This window comes from Crinia signifera, chromosome 19 (assembly GCF_055691185.1).
Source record: "Crinia signifera chromosome 19, ASM5569118v1, whole genome shotgun sequence".
In the NCBI taxonomy this organism is placed as follows: Eukaryota; Metazoa; Chordata; class Amphibia; order Anura; family Myobatrachidae; genus Crinia; species Crinia signifera.
Window position 1 is genome coordinate 73,186,979 of NC_139226.1, and position 24,952 is coordinate 73,211,930.

Below are 24,952 nucleotides of genomic sequence, written 5' to 3' on the forward strand. Positions count from 1 at the left end.
CCAGTAATGTGAAAAAACCTACAGCACCTGGTGTTCCCATGTGGTCTCCCACCCAAGTACTAACCAGGCCCAACACTGCTTAGCTTCCAAGATCAGACGAGATTGGGCCTATCCAATGTGGTATGGCTGTAGATGAGATACAGGCGCTTTTTTGCCCTCTTCTACTTCTATCACCAGGTAAGCTAATACAAAAGTTTCCTAACTGTATTGGCTTACTGAAAAAAATCATGTGTTGGTAATGTAAAAAGACCTACAGGACATGATATTAGCAGGGGGTCTTAAATTAAACTACTAAAGAGGCTCAACACTGTTTAGCTGCCAAAAGCAGTTGGAATTGGGCCTAAACAGTGTGGTAAGTCTTTAGGTGATGACTATTGTGTCTGTTTGACCTCTTCCAAATGTCTGTACTGGCAATAAAAATAAAAAGTTTCCAATTTAAATAGCTAGAGAATAAAAACAATTTGCCAGTAATGTGAAAAAACCTACAGCACCTGGTGTTCCCATGTGGTCTCCCACCCAAGTACTAAACAGGCCCAACACTGCTTAGCTTCCAAGATCAGACGAGATTGGGCCTATCCAATGTGGTATGGCTGTAGGTGAGATATAGGCACTTTTTTGCCCTCTTCTACTTCTATCACCAGGTAAGCTAATAAAAAAGTTTCCTAACTGTATTGGCTTACTGAAAAAAATTATGTGTTGGTAATGTAAAAAGACCTACAGGACATGATATTAGCAGGGGGTCTTAAATTAAACTACTAAAGAGGCTCAACACTGTTTAGCTGCCAAATGCAGTTGGAATTGGGCCTAAACAGTATGGTAAGTCTTTAGGTGATGGCTATTGTGTCTGTTTGACCTCTTCCAAATGTCAGTGCTGGCAATAAAAATATTTTTTTTTCCAATTTAAATAGCTAGAGAATAAAAACAATTTGCCAGTAATGTGAAAAAACCTACAGCACCTGGTGTTCCCATGTGGTCTCCCACCCAAGTACTAACCAGGCCCAACACTGCATAGCTTCCAAGATCAGACAAGATTGGGCCTATCCAATGTGGTATGGCTGTAGGTGAGATACAGGCACTTTTTTGCCCTCTTCTACTTCTATCACCAGGTAAGCTAATAAAAAAGTTTCCTAACTGTATTGGCTTACTGAAAAAAATTATGTGTTGGTAATGTAAAAAGACCTACAGGACATGATATTAGCAGGGGGTCTTAAATTAAACTACTAAAGAGGCTCAACACTGTTTAGCTGCCAAAAGCAGTTGGAATTGGTCCTAAACAGTGTGGTAAGTCTTTAGGTGATGGCTATTGTGTCTGTTTGACTTCTTCCAAATGTCTGTACTGGCAATAAAAAGTAAACGTTTCCAATTTAAATAGCTAGAGAATAAAAACAATTTGCCCATAATGTGAAAAAACCTACAGCACCTGGTGTTCCCATGTGGTCTCCCACCCAAGTACTAACCAGGCCCAACACTGTTTAGCTTCCAAGATCAGGCCTATCCAATGTGGTATGGCTGTAGGTGAGATACAGGCACTTTTTTGCCCTCTTCTACTTCTATCACCAGGTAAGCTAATAAAAAAGTTTCCTAACTGTATTGGCTTACTGAAAAAAATCATGTGTTGGTAATGTAAAAAGACCTACAGGACATGTTATTAGCAGGGGGTCTTAAATTAAACTACTAAAGAGGCTCAACACTGTTTAGCTGCCAAATGCAGTTGGAATTGGGCCTAAACAGTATGGTAAGTCTTTAGGTGATGGCTATTGTGTCTGTTTGACCTCTTCCAAATGTCAGTGCTGGCAATAAAAAGAATTTTTTTCCAATTTAAATAGCAAGAGAATAAAAACAATTTGCCAGTAATGTGAAAAAACCTACAGCACCTGGTGTTCCCATGTGGTCTCCCACCCAAGTACTAACCAGGCCCAACACTGCTTAGCTTCCAAGATCAGACGAGATTGGGCCTATCCAATGTGGTATGGCTGTAGGTGAGATACAGGCACTTTTTTGCCCTCTTCTACTTCTATCACCAGGTAAGCTAATACAAAAGTTTCCTAACTGTATTGGCTTACTGAAAAAAATTATGTGTTGGTAATGTAAAAAGACCTACAGGACATGATATTAGCAGGGGGTCTTAAATTAAACTACTAAAGAGGCTCAACACTGTTTAGCTGACAAAAGCAGTTGGAATTGGGCCTAAACAGTGTGGTAAGTCTTTAGGTGATGGCTATTGTGTCTGTTTGACCTCTTCCAAATGTCTGTACTGGCAATAAAAAGTAAACGTTTCCAATTTAAATAGCTATAGAATAAAAACAATTTGCCAGTAATGTGAAAAAACCTACAGCACCTGGTGTTCCCATGTGGTCTCCCACCCAAGTACTAACCAGGCCCAACACTGCTTAGCTTCCAAGATCAGACAAGATTGGGCCAATCCAATGTGGTATGGCTGTAGGTGAGATACAGGCACTTTTTTGCCCTCTTTTACTTCTATCACCAGGTAAGCTAATAAAAAAGTTTCCTAACTGTATTTGCTTACTGAAAAAAATTGTGTTGGTAATGTAAAAAGACCTACAGGACATGATATTAGCAGAGGGTCTTAAATTAAACTACTAAAGAGGCTCAACACTGTTTAGCTGCCAAAAGCAGTTGGAATTGGGCCTAAACAGTGTGGTAAGTCTTCAGGTGATGGCTATTGTGTCTGTTTGACCTCTTCCAAATGTCTGTACTGGCAATAAAAAGTAAACGTTTCCAATTTAAATAGCTAGAGAATAAAAACAATTTGCCAGTAATGTGAAAAAACCTACAGCACCTGGTGTTCCCATGTGGTCTCCCACCCAAGTACTAACCAGGCCCAACACTGCTTAGCTTCCAAGATCAGACGAGATTGGGCCTATCCAATGTGGTATGGCTGTAGGTGAGATACAGGCACTTTTTTGCCCTCTTCTACTTCTATCACCAGGTAAGCTAATACAAAAGTTTCCTAACTGTATTGGCTTACTAAAAAAAATCATGTGTTGGTAATGTAAAAAGACCTACAGGACATGATATTAGCAGGGGGTCTTAAATTAAACTACTAAAGAGGCTCAACACTGTTTAGCTGCCAAAAGCAGTTGGAATTGGGCCTAAACAGTGTGGTAAGTCTTTAGGTGATGGCTATTGTGTCTGTTTGACCTCTTCCAAATGTCTGTACTGGCAATAAAAAGAAAAAGTTTCCAATTTAAATAGTTAGAGAATAAAAACAATTTGCCAGTAATGTGAAAAAACCTACAGCACCTGGTGTTCCCATGTGGTCTCCCACCCAAGTACTAACCAGGCCCAACACTGCTTAGCTTCCAAGATCAGACGAGATTGGGCCTATCCAATGTGGTATGGCTGTAGGTGAGATACAGGCACTTTTTTGCCCACTTCTACTTCTATCACCATGTAGGCTAACACAAAAGTTTCCTAACTGTATTGGCTTACTGAAAAAAATCATGTGTTGGTAATGTAAAAAGACCTACAGGACATGATATTAGCAGGGGGTCTTAAATTAAACTACTAAAGAGGCTCAACACTGTTTAGCTGCCAAAAGCAGTTGGAATTGGGCCTAAACAGTGTGGTAAGTCTTTAGGTGATGGCTATTGTGTCTGTTTGACCTCTTCCACATGTCTGTACTGGCAATAAAAAGTAAACGTTTCCAATTTAAATAGCTAGAGAATAAAAACAATTTGCCAGTAATGTGAAAAAACCTACAGCACCTGGTGTTCCCATGTGGTCTCCCACCCAAGTACTAACCAGGCCCAACACTGCTTAGCTTTCAAGATCAGACGAGATTGGGCCTATCCAATGTGGTATGGCTGTAGATGAGATACAGGCGCTTTTTTGCCCTCTTCTACTTCTATCACCAGGTAAGCTAATACAAAAGTTTCCTAACTGTATTGGCTTACTGAAAAAAATCATGTGTTGGTAATGTAAAAAGACCTACAGGACATGATATTAGCAGGGGGTCTTAAATTAAACTACTAAAGAGGCTCAACACTGTTTAGCTGCCAAAAGCAGTTGGAATTGGGCCTAAACAGTGTGGTAAGTCTTTAGGTGATGACTATTGTGTCTGTTTGACCTCTTCCAAATGTCTGTACTGGCAATAAAAATAAAAAGTTTCCAATTTAAATAGCTAGAGAATAAAAACAATTTGCCAGTAATGTGAAAAAACCTACAGCACCTGGTGTTCCCATGTGGTCTCCCACCCAAGTACTAAACAGGCCCAACACTGCTTAGCTTCCAAGATCAGACGAGATTGGGCCTATCCAATGTGGTATGGCTGTAGGTGAGATATAGGCACTTTTTTGCCCTCTTCTACTTCTATCACCAGGTAAGCTAATAAAAAAGTTTCCTAACTGTATTGGCTTACTGAAAAAAATTATGTGTTGGTAATGTAAAAAGACCTACAGGACATGATATTAGCAGGGGGTCTTAAATTAAACTACTAAAGAGGCTCAACACTGTTTAGCTGCCAAAAGCAGTTGGAATTGGGCCTAATCAGTGTGGTAAGTCTTTAGGTGATGGCTATTGTGTCTGTTTGACTTCTTCCAAATGTCTGTACTGGCAATAAAAAGTAAACGTTTCCAATTTGAATGGCTAGAGAATAAAAACAATTTGCCAGTAATGTGAAAAAACCTACAGCACCTGGTGTTCCCATGTGATCTCCCACCCAAGTACTAACCAGGCCCAACACTGCTTAGCTTCCAAGATCAGACGAGATTGGGCCGATCCAATGTGGTATGGCTGTAGGTGAGATACAGGCACTTTTTTGCCCTCTTCTACTTCTATCACCAGGTAAGCTAATACAAAAGTTTCCTAACTGTATTGGCTTACTGAAAAAAATCATGTGTTGGTAATGTAAAAAGACCTACAGGACATGATATTAGCAGGGGGTCTTAAATTAAACTACTAAAGAGGCTCAACACTGTTTAGCTGCCAAAAGCAGTTGGAATTGGGCCTAAACAGTGTGGTAAGTCTTTAGGTGATGGCTATTGTGTCTGTTTGACCTCTTCCAAATGTCTGTACTGGCAATAAAAAGAAAAAGTTTCCAATTTAACCTACTAGAGAATAAAAACAATTTGCCAGTAATGTGAAAAAACGTACAGCACCTGGTGTTCCCATGTGGTCTCCCACCCAAGTACTAAACAGGCCCAACACTGCTTAACTTCCAAGATCAGACAAGATTGGGCCTACCAAATGTGGTATGGCTGTAGGTGAGATACAGGCACTTTTTTGCCCTCTTCTACTTCTATCACCAGGTAAGCTAATAAAAAAGTTTCCTAACTGTATTGGCTTACTGAAAAAAATTCTGTGTTGGTAATTTAAAAAGACCTACAGGACATGATATTAGCAGGGGGTCTTAAATTAAACTACTAAAGAGGCTCAACACTGTTTAGCTGCCAAAAGCAGTTGGAATTGGTCCTAAACAGTGTGGTAAGTCTTTAGGTGATGGCTATTGTGTCTGTTTGACTTCTTCCAAATGTCTGTACTGGCAGTAAAAAGAAAAAGTTTCCAATTTAAATAGCTAGAGAATAAAAACAATTTGCCAGTAATGTGAAAAAACCTACAGCACCTGGTGTTCCCATGTGGTCTCCCACCCAAGTACTAACCAGGCCCAACACTGCTTAGCTTCCAAGATCAGACGAGATTGGGACTATCCAATGTGGTATGGCTGTAGGTGAGATACAGGCACTTTTTTGCCCTCTTCTACTTCTATCACCAGGTAAGCTAATAAAAAAGTTTCCTAACTGTATTGGCTTACTGAAAAAAATCATGTGTTGGTAATGTAAAAAGACCTACAGGACATGTTATTAGCAGGGGGTCTTAAATTAAACTACTAAAGAGGCTCAACACTGTTTAGCTGCCAAATGCAGTTGGAATTGGGCCTAAACAGTATGGTAAGTCTTTAGGTGATGGCTATTGTGTCTGTTTGACCTCTTCCAAATGTCAGTGCTGGCAATAAAAATATTTTTTTTTCCAATTTAAATAGCTAGAGAATAAAAACAATTTGCCAGTAATGTGAAAAAAACCTACAGCACCTGGTGTTCCCATGTGGTCTCCCACCCAAGTACTAACCAGGCCCAACACTGCTTAGCTTCCAAGATCAGACAAGATTGGGCCTATCCAATGTGGTATGGCTGCAGGTGAGATACAGGCACTTTTTTGCCCTCTTCTACTTCTATCACCAGGTAAGCTAATACAAAAGTTTCCTAACTGTATTGGCTTACTGAAAAAAATCATGTGTTGGTAATGTAAAAAGACCTACAGGACATGATATTAGCAGGGGGTCTTAAATTAAACTACTAAAGAGGCTCAACACTGTTTAGCTGCCAAAAGCAGTTGGAATTGGGCCTAAACAGTGTGGTAAGTCTTTAGGTGATGGCTATTGTGTCTGTTTGACCTCTTCCAAATGTCTGTACTGGCAATAAAAAGAAAAAGTTTCCAATTTAAATAGTTAGAGAATAAAAACAATTTGCCAGTAATGTGAAAAAACCTACAGCACCTGGTGTTCCCATGTGGTCTCCCACCCAAGTACTAACCAGGCCCAACACTGCTTAGCTTCCAAGATCAGACGAGATTGGGACTATCCAATGTGGTATGGCTGTAGGTGAGATACAGGCACTTTTTTGCTCACTTCTACTTCTATCACCATGTAGGCTAACACAAAAGTTTCCTAACTGTATTGGCTTACTGAAAAAAATCATGTGTTGGTAATGTAAAAAGACCTACAGGACATGATATTAGCAGGGGGTCTTAAATTAAACTACTAAAGAGGCTCAACACTGTTTGGCTGCCAAAAGCAGTTGGAATTGGGCCTAAACAGTGTGGTAAGTCTTTAGGTGATGGCTATTGTGTCTGTTTGACCTCTTCCACATGTCTGTACTGGCAATAAAAAGTAAACGTTTCCAATTTAAATAGCTAGAGAATAAAAACAATTTGCCAGTAATGTGAAAAAACCTACAGCACCTGGTGTTCCCATGTGGTCTCCCACCCAAGTACTAACCAGGCCCAACACTGCTTAGCTTCCAAGATCAGACGAGATTGGGCCTATCCAATGTGGTATGGCTGTAGATGAGATACAGGCGCTTTTTTGCCCTCTTCTACTTCTATCACCAGGTAAGCTAATACAAAAGTTTCCTAACTGTATTGGCTTACTGAAAAAAATCATGTGTTGGTAATGTAAAAAGACCTACAGGACATGATATTAGCAGGGGGTCTTAAATTAAACTACTAAAGAGGCTCAACACTGTTTAGCTGCCAAAAGCAGTTGGAATTGGGCCTAAACAGTGTGGTAAGTCTTTAGGTGATGGCTATTGTGTCTGTTTGACCTCTTCCACATGTCTGTACTGGCAATAAAAAGTAAACGTTTCCAATTTAAATAGCTAGAGAATAAAAACAATTTGCCAGTAATGTGAAAAAACCTACAGCACCTGGTGTTCCCATGTGGTCTCCCACCCAAGTACTAACCAGGCCCAACACTGCTTAGCTTCCAAGATCAGACGAGATTGGGCCTATCCAATGTGGTATGGCTGTAGATGAGATACAGGCGCTTTTTTGCCCTCTTCTACTTCTATCACCAGGTAAGCTAATACAAAAGTTTCCTAACTGTATTGGCTTACTGAAAAAAATCATGTGTTGGTAATGTAAAAAGACCTACAGGACATGATATTAGCAGGGGGTCTTAAATTAAACTACTAAAGAGGCTCAACACTGTTTAGCTGCCAAAAGCAGTTGGAATTGGGCCTAAACAGTGTGGTAAGTCTTTAGGTGATGGCTATTGTGTCTGTTTGACCTCTTCCACATGTCTGTACTGGCAATAAAAAGTAAACGTTTCCAATTTGAATGGCTAGAGAATAAAAACAATTTGCCAGTAATGTGAAAAAACCTACAGCACCTGGTGTTCCCATGTGATCTCCCACCCAAGTACTAACCAGGCCCAACACTGCTTAGCTTCCAAGATCAGACGAGATTGGGCCGATCCAATGTGGTATGGCTGTAGGTGAGATACAGGCACTTTTTTGCCCTCTTCTACTTCTATCACCAGGTAAGCTAATACAAAAGTTTCCTAACTGTATTGGCTTACTGAAAAAAATCATGTGTTGGTAATGTAAAAAGACCTACAGGACATGATATTAGCAGGGGGTCTTAAATTAAACTACTAAAGAGGCTCAACACTGTTTAGCTGCCAAAAGCAGTTGGAATTGGGCCTAAACAGTGTGGTAAGTCTTTAGGTGATGGCTATTGTGTCTGTTTGACCTCTTCCAAATGTCTGTAATGGCAATAAAAAGAAAAAGTTTCCAATTTAACCTACTAGAGAATAAAAACAATTTGCCAGTAATGTGAAAAAACGTACAGCACCTGGTGTTCCCATGTGGTCTCCCAACCAAGTACTAAACAGGCCCAACACTGCTTAACTTCCAAGATCAGACAAGATTGGGCCTATCCAATGTGGTATGGCTGTAGGTGAGATACAGGCACTTTTTTGCCCTCTTCTACTTCTATCACCAGGTAAGCTAATAAAAAAGTTTCCTAACTGTATTGGCTTACTGAAAAAAATTCTGTGTTGGTAATTTAAAAAGACCTACAGGACATGATATTAGCAGGGGGTCTTAAATTAAACTACTCAAGAGGCTCAACACTGTTTAGCTGCCAAAAGCAGTTGGAATTGGTCCTAAACAGTGTGGTAAGTCTTTAGGTGATGGCTATTGTGTCTGTTTGACTTCTTCCAAATGTCTGTACTGGCAGTAAAAAGAAAAAGTTTCCAATTTAAATAGCTAGAGAATAAAAACAATTTGCCAGTAATGTGAAAAAACCTACAGCACCTGGTGTTCCCATGTGGTCTCCCACTCAAGTACTAACCAGGCCCAACACTGCTTAGCTTCCAAGATCAGACGAGATTGGGACTATCCAATGTGGTATGGCTGTAGGTGAGATACAGGCACTTTTTTGCCCTCTTCTACTTCTATCACCAGGTAAGCTAATAAAAAAGTTTCCTAACTGTATTGGCTTACTGAAAAAAATCATGTGTTGGTAATGTAAAAAGACCTACAGGACATGTTATTAGCAGGGGGTCTTAAATTAAACTACTAAAGAGGCTCAACACTGTTTAGCTGCCAAATGCAGTTGGAATTGGGCCTAAACAGTATGGTAAGTCTTTAGGTGATGGCTATTGTGTCTGTTTGACCTCTTCCAAATGTCAGTGCTGGCAATAAAAATATTTTTTTTTCCAATTTAAATAGCTAGAGAATAAAAACAATTTGCCAGTAATGTGAAAAAAACCTACAGCACCTGGTGTTCCCATGTGGTCTCCCACCCAAGTACTAACCAGGCCCAACACTGCTTAGCTTCCAAGATCAGACGAGATTGGGCCTATCCAATGTGGTATGGCTGCAGGTGAGATACAGGCACTTTTTTGCCCTCTTCTACTTCTATCACCAGGTAAGCTAATACAAAAGTTTCCTAACTGTATTGGCTTACTGAAAAAAATCATGTGTTGGTAATGTAAAAAGACCTACAGGACATGATATTAGCAGGGGGTCTTAAATTAAACTACTAAAGAGGCTCAACACTGTTTAGCTGCCAAAAGCAGTTGGAATTGGGCCTAAACAGTGTGGTAAGTCTTTAGGTGATGGCTATTGTGTCTGTTTGACCTCTTCCAAATGTCTGTACTGGCAATAAAAATAAAAAGTTTCCAATTTAAATAGCTAGAGAATAAAAACAATTTGCCAGTAATGTGAAAAAACCTACAGCACCTGGTGTTCCCATGTGGTCTCCCACCCAAGTACTAAACAGGCCCAACACTGCTTAGCTTCCAAGATCAGACGAGATTGGGCCTATCCAATGTGGTATGGCTGTAGGTGAGATATAGGCACTTTTTTGCCCTCTTCTACTTCTATCACCAGGTAAGCTTATAAAAAAGTTTCCTAACTGTATTGGCTTACTGAAAAAAATTATGTGTTGGTAATGTAAAAAGACCTACAGGACATGATATTAGCAGGGGGTCTTAAATTAAACTACTAAAGAGGCTCAACACTGTTTAGCTGCCAAAAGCAGTTGGAATTGGGCCTAATCAGTGTGGTAAGTCTTTAGGTGATGGCTATTGTGTCTGTTTGACTTCTACCAAATGTCTGTACTGGCAATAAAAAGTAAACGTTTCCAATTTGAATGGCTAGAGAATAAAAACAATTTGCCAGTAATGTGAAAAAACCTACAGCACCTGGTGTTCCCATGTGATCTCCCACCCAAGTACTAACCAGGCCCAACACTGCTTAGCTTCCAAGATCAGACGAGATTGGGCCGATCCAATGTGGTATGGCTGTAGGTGAGATACAGGCACTTTTTTGCCCTCTTCTACTTCTATCACCAGGTAAGCTAATACAAAAGTTTCCTAACTGTATTGGCTTACTGAAAAAAATCATGTGTTGGTAATGTAAAAAGACCTACAGGACATGATATTAGCAGGGGGTCTTAAATTAAACTACTAAAGAGGCTCAACACTGTTTAGCTGCCAAAAGCAGTTGGAATTGGGCCTAAACAGTGTGGTAAGTCTTTAGGTGATGGCTATTGTGTCTGTTTGACCTCTTCCAAATGTCTGTAATGGCAATAAAAAGAAAAAGTTTCCAATTTAACCTACTAGAGAATAAAAACAATTTGCCAGTAATGTGAAAAAACGTACAGCACCTGGTGTTCCCATGTGGTCTCCCACCCAAGTACTAAACAGGCCCAACACTGCTTAACTTTCAAGATCAGACAAGATTGGGCCTATCCAATGTGGTATGGCTGTAGGTGAGATACAGGCACTTTTTTGCCCTCTTCTACTTCTATCACCAGGTAAGCTAATAAAAAAGTTTCCTAACTGTATTGGCTTACTGAAAAAAATTCTGTGTTGGTAATTTAAAAAGACCTACAGGACATGATATTAGCAGGGGGTCTTAAATTAAACTACTAAAGAGGCTCAACACTGTTTAGCTGCCAAAAGCAGTTGGAATTGGTCCTAAACAGTGTGGTAAGTCTTTAGGTGATGGCTATTGTGTCTGTTTGACTTCTTCCAAATGTCTGTACTGGCAGTAAAAAGAAAAAGTTTCCAATTTAAATAGCTAGAGAATAAAAACAATTTGCCAGTAATGTGAAAAAACCTACAGCACCTGGTGTTCCCATGTGGTCTCCCACCCAAGTACTAACCAGGCCCAACACTGCTTAGCTTCCAAGATCAGACGAGATTGGGACTATCCAATGTGGTATGGCTGTAGGTGAGATACAGGCACTTTTTTGCCCTCTTCTACTTCTATCACCAGGTAAGCTAATAAAAAAGTTTCCTAACTGTATTGGCTTACTGAAAAAAATCATGTGTTGGTAATGTAAAAAGACCTACAGGACATGTTATTAGCAGGGGGTCTTAAATTAAACTACTAAAGAGGCTCAACACTGTTTAGCTGCCAAATGCAGTTGGAATTGGGCCTAAACAGTATGGTAAGTCTTTAGGTGATGGCTATTGTGTCTGTTTGACCTCTTCCAAATGTCAGTGCTGGCAATAAAAATATTTTTTTTTCCAATTTAAATAGCTAGAGAATAAAAAAAATTTGCCAGTAATGTGAAAAAAACCTACAGCACCTGGTGTTCCCATGTGGTCTCCCACCCAAGTACTAACCAGGCCCAACACTGCTTAGCTTCCAAGATCAGACGAGATTGGGCCTATCCAATGTGGTATGGCTGCCGGTGAGATACAGGCACTTTTTTGCCCTCTTCTACTTCTATCACCAGGTAAGCTAATACAAAAGTTTCCTAACTGTATTGGCTTACTGAAAAAAATCATGTGTTGGTAATGTAAAAAGACCTACAGGACATGATATTAGCAGGGGGTCTTAAATTAAACTACTAAAGAGGCTCAACACTGTTTAGCTGCCAAAAGCAGTTGGAATTGGGCCTAAACAGTGTGGTAAGTCTTTAGGTGATGGCTATTGTGTCTGTTTGACCTCTTCCAAATGTCTGTACTGGCAATAAAAATAAAAAGTTTCCAATTTAAATAGCTAGAGAATAAAAACAATTTGCCAGTAATGTGAAAAAACCTACAGCACCTGGTGTTCCCATGTGGTCTCCCACCCAAGTACTAAACAGGCCCAACACTGCTTAGCTTCCAAGATCAGACGAGATTGGGCCTATCCAATGTGGTATGGCTGTAGGTGAGATATAGGCACTTTTTTGCCCTCTTCTACTTCTATCACCAGGTAAGCTTATAAAAAAGTTTCCTAACTGTATTGGCTTACTGAAAAAAATTATGTGTTGGTAATGTAAAAAGACCTACAGGACATGATATTAGCAGGGGGTCTTAAATTAAACTACTAAAGAGGCTCAACACTGTTTAGCTGCCAAATGCAGTTGGAATTGGGCCTAAACAGTATGGTAAGTCTTTAGGTGATGGCTATTGTGTCTGTTTGACCTCTTCCAAATGTCAGTGCTGGCAATAAAAATATTTTTTTTTCCAATTTAAATAGCTAGAGAATAAAAACAATTTGCCAGTAATGTGAAAAAAACCTACAGCACCTGGTGTTCCCATGTGGTCTCCCACCCAAGTACTAACCAGGCCCAACACTGCTTAGCTTCCAAGATCAGACAAGATTGGGCCTATCCAATGTGGTATGGCTGCAGGTGAGATACAGGCACTTTTTTGCCCTCTTCTACTTCTATCACCAGGTAAGCTAATACAAAAGTTTCCTAACTGTATTGGCTTACTGAAAAAAATCATGTGTTGGTAATGTAAAAAGACCTACAGGACATGATATTAGCAGGGGGTCTTAAATTAAACTACTAAAGAGGCTCAACACTGTTTAGCTGCCAAAAGCAGTTGGAATTGGGCCTAAACAGTGTGGTAAGTCTTTAGGTGATGGCTATTGTGTCTGTTTGACCTCTTCCAAATGTCTGTACTGGCAATAAAAAGAAAAAGTTTCCAATTTAAATAGTTAGAGAATAAAAACAATTTGCCAGTAATGTGAAAAAACCTACAGCACCTGGTGTTCCCATGTGGTCTCCCACCCAAGTACTAACCAGGCCCAACACTGCTTAGCTTCCAAGATCAGACGAGATTGGGCCTATCCAATGTGGTATGGCTGTAGGTGAGATACAGGCACTTTTTTGCCCACTTCTACTTCTATCACCATGTAGGCTAACACAAAAGTTTCCTAACTGTATTGGCTTACTGAAAAAAATCATGTGTTGGTAATGTAAAAAGACCTACAGGACATGATATTAGCAGGGGGTCTTAAATTAAACTACTAAAGAGGCTCAACACTGTTTAGCTGCCAAAAGCAGTTGGAATTGGGCCTAAACAGTGTGGTAAGTCTTTAGGTGATGGCTATTGTGTCTGTTTGACCTCTTCCACATGTCTGTACTGGCAATAAAAAGTAAACGTTTCCAATTTAAATAGCTAGAGAATAAAAACAATTTGCCAGTAATGTGAAAAAACCTACAGCACCTGGTGTTCCCATGTGGTCTCCCACCCAAGTACTAACCAGGCCCAACACTGCTTAGCTTCCAAGATCAGACGAGATTGGGCCTATCCAATGTGGTATGGCTGTAGATGAGATACAGGCGCTTTTTTGCCCTCTTCTACTTCTATCACCAGGTAAGCTAATACAAAAGTTTCCTAACTGTATTGGCTTACTGAAAAAAATCATGTGTTGGTAATGTAAAAAGACCTACAGGACATGATATTAGCAGGGGGTCTTAAATTAAACTACTAAAGAGGCTCAACACTGTTTAGCTGCCAAAAGCAGTTGGAATTGGGCCTAAACAGTGTGGTAAGTCTTTAGGTGATGGCTATTGTGTCTGTTTGACCTCTTCCACATGTCTGTACTGGCAATAAAAAGTAAACGTTTCCAATTTAAATAGCTAGAGAATAAAAACAATTTGCCAGTAATGTGAAAAAACCTACAGCACCTGGTGTTCCCATGTGGTCTCCCACCCAAGTACTAACCAGGCCCAACACTGCTTAGCTTCCAAGATCAGACGAGATTGGGCCTATCCAATGTGGTATGGCTGTAGATGAGATACAGGCGCTTTTTTGCCCTCTTCTACTTCTATCACCAGGTAAGCTAATACAAAAGTTTCCTAACTGTATTGGCTTACTGAAAAAAATCATGTGTTGGTAATGTAAAAAGACCTACAGGACATGATATTAGCAGGGGGTCTTAAATTAAACTACTAAAGAGGCTCAACACTGTTTAGCTGCCAAAAGCAGTTGGAATTGGGCCTAAACAGTGTGGTAAGTCTTTAGGTGATGACTATTGTGTCTGTTTGACCTCTTCCAAATGTCTGTACTGGCAATAAAAATAAAAAGTTTCCAATTTAAATAGCTAGAGAATAAAAACAATTTGCCAGTAATGTGAAAAAACCTACAGCACCTGGTGTTCCCATGTGGTCTCCCACCCAAGTACTAAACAGGCCCAACACTGCTTAGCTTCCAAGATCAGACGAGATTGGGCCTATCCAATGTGGTATGGCTGTAGGTGAGATATAGGCACTTTTTTGCCCTCTTCTACTTCTATCACCAGGTAAGCTAATAAAAAAGTTTCCTAACTGTATTGGCTTACTGAAAAAAATTATGTGTTGGTAATGTAAAAAGACCTACAGGACATGATATTAGCAGGGGGTCTTAAATTAAACTACTAAAGAGGCTCAACACTGTTTAGCTGCCAAAAGCAGTTGGAATTGGGCCTAATCAGTGTGGTAAGTCTTTAGGTGATGGCTATTGTGTCTGTTTGACTTCTTCCAAATGTCTGTACTGGCAATAAAAAGTAAACGTTTCCAATTTGAATGGCTAGAGAATAAAAACAATTTGCCAGTAATGTGAAAATACCTACAGCACCTGGTGTTCCCATGTGATCTCCCACCCAAGTACTAACCAGGCCCAACACTGCTTAGCTTCCAAGATCAGACGAGATTGGGCCGATCCAATGTGGTATGGCTGTAGGTGAGATACAGGCACTTTTTTGCCCTCTTCTACTTCTATCACCAGGTAAGCTAATACAAAAGTTTCCTAACTGTATTGGCTTACTGAAAAAAATCATGTGTTGGTAATGTAAAAAGACCTACAGGACATGATATTAGCAGGGGGTCTTAAATTAAACTACTAAAGAGGCTCAACACTGTTTAGCTGCCAAAAGCAGTTGGAATTGGGCCTAAACAGTGTGGTAAGTCTTTAGGTGATGGCTATTGTGTCTGTTTGACCTCTTCCAAATGTCTGTAATGGCAATAAAAAGAAAAAGTTTCCAATTTAACCTACTAGAGAATAAAAACAATTTGCCAGTAATGTGAAAAAACGTACAGCACCTGGTGTTCCCATGTGGTCTCCCACCCAAGTACTAAACAGGCCCAACACTGCTTAACTTCCAAGATCAGACAAGATTGGGCCTATCCAATGTGGTATGGCTGTAGGTGAGATACAGGCACTTTTTTGCCCTCTTCTACTTCTATCACCAGGTAAGCTAATAAAAAAGTTTCCTAACTGTATTGGCTTACTGAAAAAAATTCTGTGTTGGTAATTTAAAAAGACCTACAGGACATGATATTAGCAGGGGGTCTTAAATTAAACTACTCAAGAGGCTCAACACTGTTTAGCTGCCAAAAGCAGTTGGAATTGGTCCTAAACAGTGTGGTAAGTCTTTAGGTGATGGCTATTGTGTCTGTTTGACTTCTTCCAAATGTCTGTACTGGCAGTAAAAAGAAAAAGTTTCCAATTTAAATAGCTAGAGAATAAAAACAATTTGCCAGTAATGTGAAAAAACCTACAGCACCTGGTGTTCCCATGTGGTCTCCCACTCAAGTACTAACCAGGCCCAACACTGCTTAGCTTCCAAGATCAGACGAGATTGGGACTATCCAATGTGGTATGGCTGTAGGTGAGATACAGGCACTTTTTTGCCCTCTTCTACTTCTATCACCAGGTAAGCTAATAAAAAAGTTTCCTAACTGTATTGGCTTACTGAAAAAAATCATGTGTTGGTAATGTAAAAAGACCTACAGGACATGTTATTAGCAGGGGGTCTTAAATTAAACTACTAAAGAGGCTCAACACTGTTTAGCTGCCAAATGCAGTTGGAATTGGGCCTAAACAGTATGGTAAGTCTTTAGGTGATGGCTATTGTGTCTGTTTGACCTCTTCCAAATGTCAGTGCTGGCAATAAAAATATTTTTTTTTCCAATTTAAATAGCTAGAGAATAAAAACAATTTGCCAGTAATGTGAAAAAAACCTACAGCACCTGGTGTTCCCATGTGGTCTCCCACCCAAGTACTAACCAGGCCCAACACTGCTTAGCTTCCAAGATCAGACGAGATTGGGCCTATCCAATGTGGTATGGCTGCAGGTGAGATACAGGCACTTTTTTGCCCTCTTCTACTTCTATCACCAGGTAAGCTAATACAAAAGTTTCCTAACTGTATTGGCTTACTGAAAAAAATCATGTGTTGGTAATGTAAAAAGACCTACAGGACATGATATTAGCAGGGGGTCTTAAATTAAACTACTAAAGAGGCTCAACACTGTTTAGCTGCCAAAAGCAGTTGGAATTGGGCCTAAACAGTGTGGTAAGTCTTTAGGTGATGGCTATTGTGTCTGTTTGACCTCTTCCAAATGTCTGTACTGGCAATAAAAATAAAAAGTTTCCAATTTAAATAGCTAGAGAATAAAAACAATTTGCCAGTAATGTGAAAAAACCTACAGCACCTGGTGTTCCCATGTGGTCTCCCACCCAAGTACTAAACAGGCCCAACACTGCTTAGCTTCCAAGATCAGACGAGATTGGGCCTATCCAATGTGGTATGGCTGTAGGTGAGATATAGGCACTTTTTTGCCCTCTTCTACTTCTATCACCAGGTAAGCTTATAAAAAAGTTTCCTAACTGTATTGGCTTACTGAAAAAAATTATGTGTTGGTAATGTAAAAAGACCTACAGGACATGATATTAGCAGGGGGTCTTAAATTAAACTACTAAAGAGGCTCAACACTGTTTAGCTGCCAAAAGCAGTTGGAATTGGGCCTAATCAGTGTGGTAAGTCTTTAGGTGATGGCTATTGTGTCTGTTTGACTTCTTCCAAATGTCTGTACTGGCAATAAAAAGTAAACGTTTCCAATTTGAATGGCTAGAGAATAAAAACAATTTGCCAGTAATGTGAAAAAACCTACAGCACCTGGTGTTCCCATGTGATCTCCCACCCAAGTACTAACCAGGCCCAACACTGCTTAGCTTCCAAGATCAGACGAGATTGGGCCGATCCAATGTGGTATGGCTGTAGGTGAGATACAGGCACTTTTTTGCCCTCTTCTACTTCTATCACCAGGTAAGCTAATACAAAAGTTTCCTAACTGTATTGGCTTACTGAAAAAAATCATGTGTTGGTAATGTAAAAAGACCTACAGGACATGATATTAGCAGGGGGTCTTAAATTAAACTACTAAAGAGGCTCAACACTGTTTAGCTGCCAAAAGCAGTTGGAATTGGGCCTAAACAGTGTGGTAAGTCTTTAGGTGATGGCTATTGTGTCTGTTTGACCTCTTCCAAATGTCTGTAATGGCAATAAAAAGAAAAAGTTTCCAATTTAACCTACTAGAGAATAAAAACAATTTGCCAGTAATGTGAAAAAACGTACAGCACCTGGTGTTCCCATGTGGTCTCCCACCCAAGTACTAAACAGGCCCAACACTGCTTAACTTTCAAGATCAGACAAGATTGGGCCTATCCAATGTGGTATGGCTGTAGGTGAGATACAGGCACTTTTTTGCCCTCTTCTACTTCTATCACCAGGTAAGCTAATAAAAAAGTTTCCTAACTGTATTGGCTTACTGAAAAAAATTCTGTGTTGGTAATTTAAAAAGACCTACAGGACATGATATTAGCAGGGGGTCTTAAATTAAACTACTAAAGAGGCTCAACACTGTTTAGCTGCCAAAAGCAGTTGGAATTGGTCCTAAACAGTGTGGTAAGTCTTTAGGTGATGGCTATTGTGTCTGTTTGACTTCTTCCAAATGTCTGTACTGGCAGTAAAAAGAAAAAGTTTCCAATTTAAATAGCTAGAGAATAAAAACAATTTGCCAGTAATGTGAAAAAACCTACAGCACCTGGTGTTCCCATGTGGTCTCCCACCCAAGTACTAACCAGGCCCAACACTGCTTAGCTTCCAAGATCAGACGAGATTGGGACTATCCAATGTGGTATGGCTGTAGGTGAGATACAGGCACTTTTTTGCCCTCTTCTACTTCTATCACCAGGTAAGCTAATAAAAAAGTTTCCTAACTGTATTGGCTTACTGAAAAAAATCATGTGTTGGTAATGTAAAAAGACCTACAGGACATGTTATTAGCAGGGGGTCTTAAATTAAACTACTAAAGAGGCTCAACACTGTTTAGCTGCCAAATGCAGTTGGAATTGGGCCTAAACAGTATGGTAAGTCTTTAGGTGATGGCTATTGTGTCTGTTTGACCTCTTCCAAATGTCAGTGCTGGCAATAAAAATATTTTTTTTTCCAATTTAAATAGCTAGAGAATAAAAACAATTTGCCAGTAATGTGAAAAAAACCTACAGCACCTGGTGTTCCCATGTGGTCTCCCACCCAAGTACTAACCAGGCCCAACACTGCTTAGCTTCCAAGATCAGACGAGATTGGGCCTATCCAATGTGGTACGGCTGCAGGTGAGATACAGGCACTTTTTTGCCCTCTTCTACTTCTATCACCAGGTAAGCTAATACAAAAGTTTCCTAACTGTATTGGCTTACTGAAAAAAATCATGTGTTGGTAATGTAAAAAGACCTACAGGACATGATATTAGCAGGGGGTCTTAAATTAAACTACTAAAGAGGCTCAACACTGTTTAGCTGCCAAAAGCAGTTGGAATTGGGCCTAAACAGTGTGGTAAGTCTTTAGGTGATGGCTATTGTGTCTGTTTGACCTCTTCCAAATGTCTGTACTGGCAATAAAAAGAAAAAGTTTCCAATTTAAATAGTTAGAGAATAAAAACAATTTGCCAGTAATGTGAAAAAACCTACAGCACCTGGTGTTCCCATGTGGTCTCCCACCCAAGTACTAGCCAGGCCCAACACTGCTTAGCTTCCAAGATCAGACGAGATTGGGCCTATCCAATGTGGTATGGCTGTAGGTGAGATACAGGCACTTTTTTGCCCACTTCTACTTCTATCACCATGTAGGCTAACACAAAAGTTTCCTAACTGTATTGGCTTACTGAAAAAAAATCATGTGTTGGTAATGTAAAAAGACCTACAGGACATGATATTAGCAGGGGGTCTTAAATTAAACTACTAAAGAGGCTCAACACTGTTTAGCTGCCAAAAGCAGTTGGAATTGGGCCTAAACAGTGTGGTAAGTCTTTAGGTGATGGCTATTGTGTCTGTTTGACCTCTTCCACATGTCTGTACTGGCAATAAAAAGTAAACGTTTCCAATTTAAATAGCTAGAGAATAAAAACAATTTGCCAGTAATGTGAAAAAACCTACAGCACCTGGTGTTCCCATGTGGTCTCCCACCCAAGTACTAACCAGGCCCAACACTGCTTAGCTTCCAAGATCAGACGAGATTGGGCCTATCCAATGTGGTATGGCTGTAGATGAGATACAGGCGCTTTTTTGCCCTCTTCTACTTCTATCACCAGGTAAGCTAATACAAAAGTTTCCTAACTGTATTGGCTTACTGAAAAAAATCATGTGTTGGTAATGTAAAAAGACCTACAGGACATGATATTAGCAGGGGGTCTTAAATTAAACTACTAAAGAGGCTCAACACTGTTTAGCTGCCAAAAGCAGTTGGAATTGGGCCTAAACAGTGTGGTAAGTCTTTAGGTGATGACTATTGTGTCTGTTTGACCTCTTCCAAATGTCTGTACTGGCAATAAAAATAAAAAGTTTCCAATTTAAATAGCTAGAGAATAAAAACAATTTGCCAGTAATGTGAAAAAACCTACAGCACCTGGTGTTCCCATGTGGTCTCCCACCCAAGTACTAAACAGGCCCAACACTGCTTAGCTTCCAAGATCAGACGAGATTGGGCCTATCCAATGTGGTATGGCTGTAGGTGAGATATAGGCACTTTTTTGCCCTCTTCTACTTCTATCACCAGGTAAGCTAATAAAAAAGTTTCCTAACTGTATTGGCTTACTGAAAAAAATTATGTGTTGGTAATGTAAAAAGACCTACAGGACATGATATTAGCAGGGGGTCTTAAATTAAACTACTAAAGAGGCTCAACACTGTTTAGCTGCCAAAAGCAGTTGGAATTGGGCCTAATCAGTGTGGTAAGTCTTTAGGTGATGGCTATTGTGTCTGTTTGACTTCTTCCAAATGTCTGTACTGGCAATAAAAAGTAAACGTTTCCAATTTGAATGGCTAGAGAATAAAAACAATTTGCCAGTAATGTGAAAAAACCTACAGCACCTGGTGTTCCCATGTGATCTCCCACCCAAGTACTAACCAGGCCCAACACTGCTTAGCTTCCAAGATCAGACGAGATTGGGCCGATCCAATGTGGTATGGCTGTAGGTGAGATACAGGCACTTTTTTGCCCTCTTCTACTTCTATCACCAGGTAAGCTAATACAAAAGTTTCCTAACTGTATTGGCTTACTGAAAAAAATCATGTGTTGGTAATGTAAAAAGACCTACAGGACATGATATTAGCAGGGGGTCTTAAATTAAACTACTAAAGAGGCTCAACACTGTTTAGCTGCCAAAAGCAGTTGGAATTGGGCCTAAACAGTGTGGTAAGTCTTTAGGTGATGGCTATTGTGTCTGTTTGACTTCTTTTAAATGTCTGTAATGGCAATAAAAAGAAAAAGTTTCCAATTTAACCTACTAGAGAATAAAAACAATTTGCCAGTAATGTGAAAAAACGTACAGCACCTGGTGTTCCCATGTGGTCTCCCACCCAAGTACTAAACAGGCCCAACACTGCTTAACTTCCAAGATCAGACAAGATTGGGCCTATCCAATGTGGTATGGCTGTAGGTGAGATACAGGCACTTTTTTGCCCTCTTCTACTTCTATCACCAGGTAAGCTAATAAAAAAGTTTCCTAACTGTATTGGCTTACTGAAAAAAATTCTGTGTTGGTAATTTAAAAAGACCTACAGGACATGATATTAGCAGGGGGTCTTAAATTAAACTACTAATGAGGCTCAACACTGTTTAGCTGCCAAAAGCAGTTGGAATTGGTCCTAAACAGTGTGGTAAGTCTTTAGGTGATGGCTATTGTGTCTGTTTGACTTCTTCCAAATGTCTGTACTGGCAGTAAAAAGAAAAAGTTTCCAATTTAAATAGCTAGAGAATAAAAACAATTTGCCAGTAATGTGAAAAAACCTACAGCACCTGGTGTTCCCATGTGGTCTCCCACCCAAGTACTAACCAGGCCCAACACTGCTTAGCTTCCAAGATCAGACGAGATTGGGACTATCCAATGTGGTATGGCTGTAGGTGAGATACAGGCACTTTTTTGCCCTCTTCTACTTCTATCACCAGGTAAGCTAATAAAAAAGTTTCCTAACTGTATTGGCTTACTGAAAAAAATCATGTGTTGGTAATGTAAGAAGACCTACAGGACATGTTATTAGCAGGGGGTCTTAAATTAAACTACTAAAGAGGCTCAACACTGTTTAGCTGCCAAATGCAGTTGGAATTTGGCCTAAACAGTATGGTAAGTCTTTAGGTGATGGCTATTGTGTCTGTTTGACCTCTTCCAAATGTCAGTGCTGGCAATAAAAATATTTTTTTTTCCAATTTAAATAGCTAGAGAATAAAAACAATTTGCCAGTAATGTGAAAAAAACCTACAGCACCTGGTGTTCCCATGTGGTCTCCCACCCAAGTACTAACCAGGCCCAACACTGCTTAGCTTCCAAGATCAGACGAGATTGGGCCTATCCAATGTGGTATGGCTGCAGGTGAGATACAGGCACTTTTTTGCCCTCTTCTACTTCTATCACCAGGTAAGCTAATACAAAAGTTTCCTAACTGTATTGGCTTACTGAAAAAAATCATGTGTTGGTAATGTAAAAAGACCTACAGGACATGATATTAGCAGGGGGTCTTAAATTAAACTACTAAAGAGGCTCAACACTGTTTAGCTGCCAAAAGCAGTTGGAATTGGGCCTAAACAGTGTGGTAAGTCTTTAGGTGATGGCTATTGTGTCTGTTTGACCTCTTCCAAATGTCTGTGCTGGCAATAAAAAGAAAAAGTTTCCAATTTAAATAGCTAGAGAATAAAAACAATTTGCCAGTAATATGAAAAAACCTACAGCACCTGGTGTTCCCATGTGGTCTCCCATCCTAGTACTAACCAGGCCCAACACTTCTCTGCTTCCAAGATCAGGGCCTATCCAATGTGGTATGGCTGTAAGTGAGAATCAAACACTTTTTTGCCCTCTTCTACTTCTATCACCAGGTAAGCTAATAAAAAAGTTTCCTAACTGTATTGGCTTACTGAAAAAAAATCATGTGTTGGTAATGTAAAAAGACCTACAGGACATGATATTAGCAGGGGGTCTTAAATTAAACTACTAAAGAGGCTCAACACTGTTTAGCTGCCAAAAGCAGATGGAATTGAGCCTAAACAGTTTGGTAAGTCTTTAGGTGATGGCTATTGTGTCTGTTTGACCTCTTCCAAATGTCTGTGCTGGCAATAAAAAGAAAAAGTTTCCAATTTAAATAGCTAGAGAATAAAAACAATTTGCCAGTAATGTGAAAAAACCTACAGCACCTGGTGTTCCCATGTAGTCTCCCACCCAAGTACTAACCAGGCCCAACACTGCTTAGCTTCCAAGATCAGACGAGATTGGGCCTATCCAATGTGGTATGGCTGTAGGTGAGATACAGGCACTTTTTTGCCCTCTTCTACTTCTATCACCAGGTAAGCTAATAAAAAAGTTTCCTAACTGTATTGGCTTACTGAAAAAAATCATGTGTTGGTAATGTAAAAAGACCTACAGGACATGTTATTAGCAGGGGGTCTTAAATTAAACTACTAAAGAGGCTCAACACTATTTAGCTGCCAAATGCAGTTGGAATTGGGCCTAAACAGTATGGTAAGTCTTTAGGTGATGGCTATTGTGTCTTTTTGACCTCTTCCAAATGTCAGTGCTGGCAATAAAAAGAAAATTTTTCCAATTTAAATAGCTAGAGAATAAAAACAATTTGCCAGTAATGTGAAAAAACCTACAGCACCTGGTGTTCCCATGTGGTCTCCCACCCAAGTACTAACCAGGCCCTACACTGCTTAGCTTCCAAGATCAGACGAGATTGGGCCTATCCAATGTGGTATTGCTGTAGGTGAGATACAGGCACTTTTTTGCCCTCTTCTACTTCTATCACCAGGTAAGCTAATACAAAAGTTTCCTAACTGTATTGGCTTACTGAAAAAAATCATGTGTTGGTAATGTAAAAAGACCTACAGGACATGATATTAGCAGGGGGTCTTAAATTAAACTACTAAAAAGGCTCAACACTGTTTAGCTGCCAAAAGCAGTTGGAATTGGGCCTAAACAGTGTGGTAAGTCTTTAGGTGATGGCTATTGTGTCTGTTTGACCTCTTCCAAATGTCTGTACTGGCAATAAAAAGAAAAAGTTTCCAATTTAAATAACTAGAGAATAAAAACAATTTGCCAGTAATGTGAAAAAACCTACAGCACGTGGAGTTCCCATGTGCTCTCCCACCCAAGTACTAACCAGGCCCAACACTGCTTAGCTTCCAAGATCAGACGAGATTGGGCCTATCCAATGTGGTATGGCTGTAGGTGAGATACAGGCACTTTTTTGCCCTCTTCTACTTCTATCACCAGGTAAGCTAATAAAAAAGTTTCCTAACTGTATTGGCTTACTGAAAAAAATCATGTGTTGGTAATGTAAAAAGACCTACAGGACATGTTATTAGCAGGGGGTCTTAAATTAAACTACTAAAGAGGCTCAACACTGTTTAGCTGCCAAATGCAGTTGGAATTGGGCCTAAACAGTATGATAAGTCTTTAGGTGATGGCTATTGTGTCTGTTTGACCTCTTCCAAATGTCAGTGCTGGCAATAAAAAGAATTTTTTTCCAATTTAAATAGCTAGAGAATAAAAACAATTTGCCAGTAATGTGAAAAAACCTACAGCACCTGGTGTTCCCATGTGGTCTCCCACCCAAGTACTAAACAGGCCCAACACTGCTTAGCTTCCAAGATCAGACGAGATTGGGCCTATCCAATGTGGTATGGCTGTAGGTGAGATACAGGCACTTTTTTGCCCTCTTCTACTTATATCACCAGGTAAGCTAATAAAAAAGTTTCCTAACTGTATTGGCTTACTGAAAAAAATCATGTGTTGGTAATGTAAAAAGACCTACAGGACATGATATTAGCAGGGGGTCTTAAATTAAACTACTAAAGAGGCTCAACACTGTTTAGCTGCCAAAAGCAGTTGGAATTGGGCCTAAACAGTGTGGTAAGTCTTTAGGTGATGGCTATTGTGTCTGTTTGACCTCTTCCAAATGTTTGTACTGGCAATAAAAAGAAAAAGTTTCCAATTTAAATAGCTAGAGAATAAAAACAATTTGCCAGTAATGTGAAAAAACCTACAGCACCTGGTGTTCCCATGTGGTCTCCCACCCAAGTACTAAACAGGCCCAACACTGCTTAGCTTCCAAGATCAGACGAGATTGGGCCTATCCAATGTGGTATGGCTGTAGTTGAGATACAGGCACTTTTTTGCCCTCTTCTACTTCTATCACCAGGTAAGCTAATAAAAAAGTTTCCTAACTGTATTGGCTTACTGAAAAAAATGATATGTTGGTAATGTAAAAAGACCTACAGGACATGATATTAGCAGGGGGTCTTAAATTAAACTACTAAAGAGGCTCAACACTGTTTTGCTGCCAAAAGCAGTTGGAATTGTGCCTAATCAGTGTGGTACGTCTTTAG

The 24,952-nt window shown here is 39.8% G+C and overlaps 44 non-coding genes and 9 pseudogenes across 44 annotated transcripts; all 53 read right to left on the reverse strand.

Annotated features, from left to right (window-relative positions):
* Positions 1 to 15: 15 nt before the first annotated feature.
* LOC146044678 (5S ribosomal RNA) lies at positions 16 to 134 on the reverse strand. Its single transcript, XR_014465115.1, has one exon. It is a non-coding gene; the product is annotated as a 5S ribosomal RNA (ribosomal RNA).
* Positions 135 to 479: 345 nt separating this feature from the next.
* LOC146044801 (5S ribosomal RNA) lies at positions 480 to 598 on the reverse strand. Its single transcript, XR_014465237.1, has one exon. It is a non-coding gene; the product is annotated as a 5S ribosomal RNA (ribosomal RNA).
* Positions 599 to 944: 346 nt separating this feature from the next.
* On the reverse strand, positions 945 to 1,063 carry LOC146043848 (5S ribosomal RNA; annotated as a pseudogene).
* A 345-nt stretch (positions 1,064 to 1,408) lies between these two features.
* On the reverse strand, positions 1,409 to 1,517 carry LOC146044296 (5S ribosomal RNA; annotated as a pseudogene).
* Positions 1,518 to 1,862: 345 nt separating this feature from the next.
* On the reverse strand, positions 1,863 to 1,981 carry LOC146043976 (5S ribosomal RNA). Its single transcript, XR_014464804.1, has one exon. It is a non-coding gene; the product is annotated as a 5S ribosomal RNA (ribosomal RNA).
* A 345-nt stretch (positions 1,982 to 2,326) lies between these two features.
* On the reverse strand, positions 2,327 to 2,445 carry LOC146043485 (5S ribosomal RNA). The gene has a single exon (XR_014464478.1). It is a non-coding gene; the product is annotated as a 5S ribosomal RNA (ribosomal RNA).
* Positions 2,446 to 2,788: 343 nt separating this feature from the next.
* On the reverse strand, positions 2,789 to 2,907 carry LOC146043988 (5S ribosomal RNA). The gene has a single exon (XR_014464806.1). It is a non-coding gene; the product is annotated as a 5S ribosomal RNA (ribosomal RNA).
* A 345-nt stretch (positions 2,908 to 3,252) lies between these two features.
* LOC146044000 (5S ribosomal RNA) lies at positions 3,253 to 3,371 on the reverse strand. The gene has a single exon (XR_014464808.1). It is a non-coding gene; the product is annotated as a 5S ribosomal RNA (ribosomal RNA).
* Positions 3,372 to 3,716: 345 nt separating this feature from the next.
* On the reverse strand, positions 3,717 to 3,835 carry LOC146043321 (5S ribosomal RNA). The gene has a single exon (XR_014464315.1). It is a non-coding gene; the product is annotated as a 5S ribosomal RNA (ribosomal RNA).
* A 345-nt stretch (positions 3,836 to 4,180) lies between these two features.
* Positions 4,181 to 4,299, reverse strand: LOC146044802 (5S ribosomal RNA). The gene has a single exon (XR_014465238.1). It is a non-coding gene; the product is annotated as a 5S ribosomal RNA (ribosomal RNA).
* A 345-nt stretch (positions 4,300 to 4,644) lies between these two features.
* On the reverse strand, positions 4,645 to 4,763 carry LOC146043363 (5S ribosomal RNA). The gene has a single exon (XR_014464355.1). It is a non-coding gene; the product is annotated as a 5S ribosomal RNA (ribosomal RNA).
* A 345-nt stretch (positions 4,764 to 5,108) lies between these two features.
* Positions 5,109 to 5,227, reverse strand: LOC146044161 (5S ribosomal RNA; annotated as a pseudogene).
* A 345-nt stretch (positions 5,228 to 5,572) lies between these two features.
* LOC146044593 (5S ribosomal RNA) lies at positions 5,573 to 5,691 on the reverse strand. The gene has a single exon (XR_014465029.1). It is a non-coding gene; the product is annotated as a 5S ribosomal RNA (ribosomal RNA).
* Positions 5,692 to 6,038: 347 nt separating this feature from the next.
* LOC146043475 (5S ribosomal RNA) lies at positions 6,039 to 6,157 on the reverse strand. Its single transcript, XR_014464468.1, has one exon. It is a non-coding gene; the product is annotated as a 5S ribosomal RNA (ribosomal RNA).
* A 345-nt stretch (positions 6,158 to 6,502) lies between these two features.
* Positions 6,503 to 6,621, reverse strand: LOC146044594 (5S ribosomal RNA). Its single transcript, XR_014465030.1, has one exon. It is a non-coding gene; the product is annotated as a 5S ribosomal RNA (ribosomal RNA).
* A 345-nt stretch (positions 6,622 to 6,966) lies between these two features.
* On the reverse strand, positions 6,967 to 7,085 carry LOC146044680 (5S ribosomal RNA). Its single transcript, XR_014465116.1, has one exon. It is a non-coding gene; the product is annotated as a 5S ribosomal RNA (ribosomal RNA).
* Positions 7,086 to 7,430: 345 nt separating this feature from the next.
* LOC146044681 (5S ribosomal RNA) lies at positions 7,431 to 7,549 on the reverse strand. Its single transcript, XR_014465117.1, has one exon. It is a non-coding gene; the product is annotated as a 5S ribosomal RNA (ribosomal RNA).
* A 345-nt stretch (positions 7,550 to 7,894) lies between these two features.
* LOC146043365 (5S ribosomal RNA) lies at positions 7,895 to 8,013 on the reverse strand. The gene has a single exon (XR_014464358.1). It is a non-coding gene; the product is annotated as a 5S ribosomal RNA (ribosomal RNA).
* A 345-nt stretch (positions 8,014 to 8,358) lies between these two features.
* LOC146043965 (5S ribosomal RNA) lies at positions 8,359 to 8,477 on the reverse strand (annotated as a pseudogene).
* Positions 8,478 to 8,822: 345 nt separating this feature from the next.
* Positions 8,823 to 8,941, reverse strand: LOC146044755 (5S ribosomal RNA). Its single transcript, XR_014465192.1, has one exon. It is a non-coding gene; the product is annotated as a 5S ribosomal RNA (ribosomal RNA).
* A 347-nt stretch (positions 8,942 to 9,288) lies between these two features.
* Positions 9,289 to 9,407, reverse strand: LOC146044748 (5S ribosomal RNA). Its single transcript, XR_014465184.1, has one exon. It is a non-coding gene; the product is annotated as a 5S ribosomal RNA (ribosomal RNA).
* Positions 9,408 to 9,752: 345 nt separating this feature from the next.
* LOC146044803 (5S ribosomal RNA) lies at positions 9,753 to 9,871 on the reverse strand. Its single transcript, XR_014465239.1, has one exon. It is a non-coding gene; the product is annotated as a 5S ribosomal RNA (ribosomal RNA).
* Positions 9,872 to 10,216: 345 nt separating this feature from the next.
* Positions 10,217 to 10,335, reverse strand: LOC146043366 (5S ribosomal RNA). Its single transcript, XR_014464359.1, has one exon. It is a non-coding gene; the product is annotated as a 5S ribosomal RNA (ribosomal RNA).
* Positions 10,336 to 10,680: 345 nt separating this feature from the next.
* On the reverse strand, positions 10,681 to 10,799 carry LOC146044101 (5S ribosomal RNA; annotated as a pseudogene).
* A 345-nt stretch (positions 10,800 to 11,144) lies between these two features.
* On the reverse strand, positions 11,145 to 11,263 carry LOC146044595 (5S ribosomal RNA). Its single transcript, XR_014465031.1, has one exon. It is a non-coding gene; the product is annotated as a 5S ribosomal RNA (ribosomal RNA).
* Positions 11,264 to 11,610: 347 nt separating this feature from the next.
* LOC146043378 (5S ribosomal RNA) lies at positions 11,611 to 11,729 on the reverse strand. Its single transcript, XR_014464371.1, has one exon. It is a non-coding gene; the product is annotated as a 5S ribosomal RNA (ribosomal RNA).
* Positions 11,730 to 12,074: 345 nt separating this feature from the next.
* Positions 12,075 to 12,193, reverse strand: LOC146044804 (5S ribosomal RNA). Its single transcript, XR_014465240.1, has one exon. It is a non-coding gene; the product is annotated as a 5S ribosomal RNA (ribosomal RNA).
* A 347-nt stretch (positions 12,194 to 12,540) lies between these two features.
* On the reverse strand, positions 12,541 to 12,659 carry LOC146043476 (5S ribosomal RNA). Its single transcript, XR_014464469.1, has one exon. It is a non-coding gene; the product is annotated as a 5S ribosomal RNA (ribosomal RNA).
* A 345-nt stretch (positions 12,660 to 13,004) lies between these two features.
* On the reverse strand, positions 13,005 to 13,123 carry LOC146044012 (5S ribosomal RNA). The gene has a single exon (XR_014464810.1). It is a non-coding gene; the product is annotated as a 5S ribosomal RNA (ribosomal RNA).
* A 345-nt stretch (positions 13,124 to 13,468) lies between these two features.
* Positions 13,469 to 13,587, reverse strand: LOC146044682 (5S ribosomal RNA). The gene has a single exon (XR_014465118.1). It is a non-coding gene; the product is annotated as a 5S ribosomal RNA (ribosomal RNA).
* A 345-nt stretch (positions 13,588 to 13,932) lies between these two features.
* LOC146044683 (5S ribosomal RNA) lies at positions 13,933 to 14,051 on the reverse strand. Its single transcript, XR_014465119.1, has one exon. It is a non-coding gene; the product is annotated as a 5S ribosomal RNA (ribosomal RNA).
* Positions 14,052 to 14,396: 345 nt separating this feature from the next.
* On the reverse strand, positions 14,397 to 14,515 carry LOC146044805 (5S ribosomal RNA). Its single transcript, XR_014465241.1, has one exon. It is a non-coding gene; the product is annotated as a 5S ribosomal RNA (ribosomal RNA).
* Positions 14,516 to 14,860: 345 nt separating this feature from the next.
* On the reverse strand, positions 14,861 to 14,979 carry LOC146043463 (5S ribosomal RNA). Its single transcript, XR_014464456.1, has one exon. It is a non-coding gene; the product is annotated as a 5S ribosomal RNA (ribosomal RNA).
* Positions 14,980 to 15,324: 345 nt separating this feature from the next.
* LOC146043882 (5S ribosomal RNA) lies at positions 15,325 to 15,443 on the reverse strand (annotated as a pseudogene).
* A 345-nt stretch (positions 15,444 to 15,788) lies between these two features.
* Positions 15,789 to 15,907, reverse strand: LOC146044757 (5S ribosomal RNA). Its single transcript, XR_014465193.1, has one exon. It is a non-coding gene; the product is annotated as a 5S ribosomal RNA (ribosomal RNA).
* A 347-nt stretch (positions 15,908 to 16,254) lies between these two features.
* On the reverse strand, positions 16,255 to 16,373 carry LOC146044749 (5S ribosomal RNA). The gene has a single exon (XR_014465185.1). It is a non-coding gene; the product is annotated as a 5S ribosomal RNA (ribosomal RNA).
* Positions 16,374 to 16,718: 345 nt separating this feature from the next.
* Positions 16,719 to 16,837, reverse strand: LOC146044807 (5S ribosomal RNA). Its single transcript, XR_014465244.1, has one exon. It is a non-coding gene; the product is annotated as a 5S ribosomal RNA (ribosomal RNA).
* A 345-nt stretch (positions 16,838 to 17,182) lies between these two features.
* Positions 17,183 to 17,301, reverse strand: LOC146043367 (5S ribosomal RNA). Its single transcript, XR_014464360.1, has one exon. It is a non-coding gene; the product is annotated as a 5S ribosomal RNA (ribosomal RNA).
* Positions 17,302 to 17,646: 345 nt separating this feature from the next.
* On the reverse strand, positions 17,647 to 17,765 carry LOC146044102 (5S ribosomal RNA; annotated as a pseudogene).
* A 345-nt stretch (positions 17,766 to 18,110) lies between these two features.
* LOC146044596 (5S ribosomal RNA) lies at positions 18,111 to 18,229 on the reverse strand. The gene has a single exon (XR_014465032.1). It is a non-coding gene; the product is annotated as a 5S ribosomal RNA (ribosomal RNA).
* Positions 18,230 to 18,576: 347 nt separating this feature from the next.
* LOC146043337 (5S ribosomal RNA) lies at positions 18,577 to 18,695 on the reverse strand. Its single transcript, XR_014464330.1, has one exon. It is a non-coding gene; the product is annotated as a 5S ribosomal RNA (ribosomal RNA).
* Positions 18,696 to 19,040: 345 nt separating this feature from the next.
* On the reverse strand, positions 19,041 to 19,159 carry LOC146044642 (5S ribosomal RNA). Its single transcript, XR_014465079.1, has one exon. It is a non-coding gene; the product is annotated as a 5S ribosomal RNA (ribosomal RNA).
* A 346-nt stretch (positions 19,160 to 19,505) lies between these two features.
* Positions 19,506 to 19,624, reverse strand: LOC146044685 (5S ribosomal RNA). Its single transcript, XR_014465122.1, has one exon. It is a non-coding gene; the product is annotated as a 5S ribosomal RNA (ribosomal RNA).
* Positions 19,625 to 19,969: 345 nt separating this feature from the next.
* Positions 19,970 to 20,088, reverse strand: LOC146044808 (5S ribosomal RNA). The gene has a single exon (XR_014465245.1). It is a non-coding gene; the product is annotated as a 5S ribosomal RNA (ribosomal RNA).
* Positions 20,089 to 20,433: 345 nt separating this feature from the next.
* LOC146043368 (5S ribosomal RNA) lies at positions 20,434 to 20,552 on the reverse strand. Its single transcript, XR_014464361.1, has one exon. It is a non-coding gene; the product is annotated as a 5S ribosomal RNA (ribosomal RNA).
* Positions 20,553 to 20,897: 345 nt separating this feature from the next.
* LOC146043883 (5S ribosomal RNA) lies at positions 20,898 to 21,016 on the reverse strand (annotated as a pseudogene).
* Positions 21,017 to 21,361: 345 nt separating this feature from the next.
* Positions 21,362 to 21,480, reverse strand: LOC146044597 (5S ribosomal RNA). The gene has a single exon (XR_014465034.1). It is a non-coding gene; the product is annotated as a 5S ribosomal RNA (ribosomal RNA).
* Positions 21,481 to 21,827: 347 nt separating this feature from the next.
* Positions 21,828 to 21,946, reverse strand: LOC146044750 (5S ribosomal RNA). Its single transcript, XR_014465186.1, has one exon. It is a non-coding gene; the product is annotated as a 5S ribosomal RNA (ribosomal RNA).
* Positions 21,947 to 22,747: 801 nt separating this feature from the next.
* LOC146044906 (5S ribosomal RNA) lies at positions 22,748 to 22,866 on the reverse strand. Its single transcript, XR_014465343.1, has one exon. It is a non-coding gene; the product is annotated as a 5S ribosomal RNA (ribosomal RNA).
* A 345-nt stretch (positions 22,867 to 23,211) lies between these two features.
* LOC146044846 (5S ribosomal RNA) lies at positions 23,212 to 23,330 on the reverse strand. The gene has a single exon (XR_014465282.1). It is a non-coding gene; the product is annotated as a 5S ribosomal RNA (ribosomal RNA).
* Positions 23,331 to 23,675: 345 nt separating this feature from the next.
* LOC146044058 (5S ribosomal RNA) lies at positions 23,676 to 23,794 on the reverse strand (annotated as a pseudogene).
* Positions 23,795 to 24,139: 345 nt separating this feature from the next.
* On the reverse strand, positions 24,140 to 24,258 carry LOC146044809 (5S ribosomal RNA). Its single transcript, XR_014465246.1, has one exon. It is a non-coding gene; the product is annotated as a 5S ribosomal RNA (ribosomal RNA).
* Positions 24,259 to 24,603: 345 nt separating this feature from the next.
* LOC146043411 (5S ribosomal RNA) lies at positions 24,604 to 24,722 on the reverse strand. The gene has a single exon (XR_014464404.1). It is a non-coding gene; the product is annotated as a 5S ribosomal RNA (ribosomal RNA).
* Positions 24,723 to 24,952: the final 230 nt, after the last annotated feature.